The sequence below is a fragment of the Temnothorax curvispinosus genome, unplaced genomic scaffold (genome assembly GCF_003070985.1).
Source record: "Temnothorax curvispinosus isolate PA1 unplaced genomic scaffold, ASM307098v1 QBEX01010681.1, whole genome shotgun sequence".
NCBI classification, from domain to species: Eukaryota; Metazoa; Arthropoda; class Insecta; order Hymenoptera; family Formicidae; genus Temnothorax; species Temnothorax curvispinosus.
Genome location: NW_020220461.1, coordinates 85,333 through 90,195, shown reverse-complemented (window position 1 = coordinate 90,195; position 4,863 = coordinate 85,333).

Genomic DNA, 4,863 nt, shown 5'->3' with positions numbered 1-4,863 from the left:
AGATTATTATTATCGTACAATACCTATCCATGAAATGTTAGTTTGTCATTAATGGTGTAATTGCAATAAGATTGATATAATCTTAACACACTGGTAAAAACAGACCTGAAGATGTGATCGTCAAGAGAAGAGATTAAAATTGTATAATAATACATCCATTGTTGGTATCGGCCTTGGTGGGGAAGTCTGCAATAAATTATATAATTATTAAATTTGCGGAATGATAAATATTATAGATTCTTTTTTTTAATGTGTACTTACACGTTACCCCACTGTGGATGCACTCTCCTAATATGTTCTCTCAGGGCATCAGCATCTACTTGATTAATTAAACTAAACATACGTCCACAAATAATGCACGTAGCAATATTTTCCGTGAGATCGTAACACGATCGAAATGCGTAAGGAACACAAACTCGCATTCTCGTGCAACTTATACCGTGTACATAAAATAAATGTTTTTTTAAAGTAAACAACATATGTTTGTCATTGTAATAGACTTCTTTTCCACAATCATTACATATGGCAAAATTGTTACACACGTCGATGAAATAGTCCCACAAATTTATCATACTCATCTGCAATTTATTGTTAGATTATATATATATTAGGGTGATCCTTATTTACTCAACAAAAACATTTTTTTTTAAATTTATTCTGCGACACCCCTCAGAATGTTTCCAATTCGCAAAAAAATAATCTCTGCCAAAGCTCAGCTTGATCGAATAACGGAAACCCGTGCCCCCGGATTTTTAAACATTTGAGTTCTCTTGTATTAAACTCTTTATTCCATCAACATTGGTTTTTAAAGCGTATTTTCCACAAAAATTGGCCTAAAGCACTTTTCTTTTTTTAATATGTGTGTCTTGCTTTTCTGCATCGTTTAAGACCTTATACGTCTTATTGAAACAATTAGGTAAATTGTTAATAACTAAAAATAAAAATTAATAGTTACCTATTGCATTTATTGTATCCTGACATAGAGGAGACTTAAGGAGAGAAACCACTGTGACGGCCGGAAAAAGAATGCTATTTTCGTGAATTATATACATAAAGGAAGCTTTGTTCTCGTGAATTTCGTATATGAACCTTTGATTGCGTATAAAGTTGGGTCTAATCAACCAAATTTAAGTGATTTATATATGAAATAGGGGTAGAAGAAACCAACGAAGAGATTGGTTTTTGGTTTTTGATGCCAATATGTTCAGAGTGTTCTAAAATGTCGAAATATCGCATCAAAATCGCCTGTCCGTATGTGTGTATGTATGTGCAGATTTAATGTCTGTGGTTGCTCTAACTTTCGCAAATATTGAGATATCGGGCTGTTTTTTTTTTTTTAATCGATAGAGTATCATTCAAGGAAGGTTGGTATTGAATTTGGCGATGATCGGTAAAGGGGTTTTTTTTTTAATTTTAATTTTTTTAGATGTGCAGATTTAATGTCTGTGGTTGCTCTAACTTTCGCAAATATTGAGATATCGGGCTGTTTTTTTTTTTAATCGATAGAGTATCATTCAAGGAAGGTTGGTATTGAATTTGGCGATGATCGATAAAGGGGTTTTTTTTTAATTTTAATTTTTTTAGATGTGCAGATTTAATGTCTGTGGTTGCTTTAACTTTCGCAAATATTAAGATATCGGGCTGTTTTTTTTTTTTAATCAATAGAGTATCATTCAAGGAAGGTTGGTATTGAATTTGGCGATGATCGGTAAAGGGTTTTTTTTTTTAATTTTTTTAGAAATGTCCGTGGTTGCTCTAACTTCCGCAAATATTGAGATATCGGGTTGTTTTTTTTTTAATCGATAGAGTTCATTCATTTATTTATTTATTAAATCCATTCAACCATTCATCCATTCATTCATTTATTTATTTATTAAATCCATTCATCCATTCACCCATTTATTCATTATTCATTCATCCATTCATCCATTCATCCATTCATTTATGTATTTATTAAATCCATTCATCCATTTATTCATTCATTTATTTATTTATGAAATTGCGAAAACCCATAACTTACATCGAGATCTTTCAAAAACTATATAATAAAGTATATTTTTCTTCAATACTTTTCCAGAATAAACCCATATCGAAAAATTAACCACGAAAACATTTAGCTTACATCGAGAGCTCTCCAACAGGAGTTAGACTCAAAGTCTGACCTTTTGAGGGAGTACAAGACGAAATTGACCATCTTGCAGAATAAAAATATGAAAAAATCTCTTAATGTGAGAAAACTTAAAAGGGAATTGTCAGGAAGCTGAAAAGTTTGATAGAAGAAAGAGAAAGAATCAAATTATTCATGTACCAGAAAGCCTATTTGGCGCCCAGAGTTGCATCCTCCCCCCTCATAAGAAGACCTTTAAAGGTCTCGTGATAACGATGAGGGGAATGTTAAGGTGGACAAAATTGCCTGAACAGCGAAGGCAACTGTTAAAACTTTATTTAAAAACTTATTTTTCCCAATTATAATGTATCCGATTTCTGCACTCCGTGAACCTCCTCGCTGTCGTGCGCTCTTGTTACTTGTGGAAGAATTATATGCGTAATTTGAAAAATGCACGATTTGAAGATTTGTTTGTTATTGCAACGCATTGTACCGAATCCAACGTAGGACCGCAAAGGTTTAATTCCATCCACCGTCGAATGCTGTCGAGTCTAATCCAAAATCGGGAACAAATTAAGCAACAAATTATCGTTCGTTTCACACGTAAATCGTCGAGGGGATGAACGTCTCACAATCAAACTCAGATCGTACCAATCAGGTCCAGCTGAAAAGAGGCTGATCTTAATTTCAGACAATATACGAGAGGGTGGCGAAGGGCATGTTAATTTCTCCTCTAACTACATAATTATCTTACGTACAAAAAATGCAGACGCAAGTATCCTTCTAAACCTTTTCGCATCGCGAGGAACAGAAGAACGGCGCCGGCGTCCAGATATGTCCGGCAGCGACGCGAGCTCCTACGAGGAACAGCAACGATTAAATTCCAATCCCGCGTTGCACGAGCTCGATGACGCCACTATAATTTCCGAGTTAGAAGCTCAGGGCGAGGAAGTGATGAGGCAATGGAGTTCGTTGCTGAATACCGCGCATATGGAGGAGGCGAATTCCAATTCCGCCAACAATAATTCCGTCAACAGCGCGACCGGTAACAATAACAACCAGGCCGTCACCGAATCCGGAATCGGAAGCGACAGGATGTCAAGGCTGTTACGCAGCAGATCGGGAACGGAATCGCCGCGTTCGTTAGACAACATGCGAAACCGTCAAGTTTCTAGTCCTATGAGAACGTCGGGAAGCGTGTCATCCTCGTGCGTCGATTCCGGAGACGAGGCCAGCCTCAGGATAGACCGCGGCACGTATCAGTACAGGGAGAGAAACATCCCCTGCGATCTCTGTTGCTTATAGAAAGATAAAATGTTACATTTTTCTAAAATCTTAGTTTCTCTAAATCTTTCCAGAAACTTAATTATTATCTAGCATTGCAATGAGTGTTAGAAGAATTGTATTACAATCAAAGCAATAGCAAAGCATTGGCAAGTAGTCTACAATAATATGTCTATTATATCAATAGCACAAAAGTTTTGTTATATTGGCACTAGGTTGATGCATCATAGGTTTATTCCTTACATCTATAAAGAGTTTATTATAAAAAGTCGATATAGAAAGCTCCATGAAGATAACATCGAGCAAGAGAAATACTTGTAATAATGAATAACATTTGTAAATCTAGTTCAACATGGGAAAAATGCTTTGTCTACTAGATTTGGTCTGTGGTTGTTTTCTATAAGATATATAAAACAAATGTTGATTTAACTTAAAACGTCTCCTGAGAGAATGATATGATGCAAATCCAACAGTTTGTAAGTATTTAAATAATATTTAAAAAGTATCCAAATAACGTATTGTATATTTTATGTATTCTAGCTTAGCGCATGTAAATTGCAAATATTATACACATATTACTTTGTCTAAACCATAACTAATTTTATTTAGATTTCTATATTTATTTTTTTTAAATAAGCACGTAACTGTCTTATATTTGTACGAGATTTTATTTAATTTAAAATTTTCTCATTGAAAAAAATTTGATGTAAATATAAGAAAATGCAAAGAACCTAACTTTATTGAAATTAGTTTAAAAAGATTAATTATTTCTTAAATAAGTTTTCAATTTAAAGTAATAAATATTATTTAAACAATATTTTATTGGTAGTAACATTATCAGACTTCATACTTTATTTGTATCAATCTTTTCCAGACAAAAAGAAGGTAATTAACATACTTTTCATATTACTACTATACAGTTTTGTCTCTATTGATATATTTTGCATTAGACTTCCATGTTGTTTTTAGATGTTAGATGGTGTAAAGTTAAACAGATAATTACAGACTTGAAAAGTCTGCTAAACTTGTTGAAAAAAAATTTTATACGCTAGAATCCTCATGGGAACAAACTTATTGGAGATTAGCATAAAATTGGGCCTATCGTGCATATGAACCTGCAAATCCATTGCCGCCCAGTCAAATGGATGCAGACATACAGAAAGTGATGTTCATAAGATACTTGGATTCAGTTCCTATAAACAAGATACATTTAAAACAAATAATAAATTTTTACAATTTTGATAACGACACAATGCTGGAAATACGGTAAATATTATAAATATGCATATCTTTATTCAATAATACACCATTGCTTAACGTAAAGTTTATAATATTTTACAGATTTTTCTTATTACTATTATGTATTAAAATCCGATGGGCCGATAAAATTGAAGCTTTATCATTTGCCGTAAAAATGTGTTCACCAAATTATGCGTACCCTATTTTTCAATCTGTGTACAATTGGCCAGAAA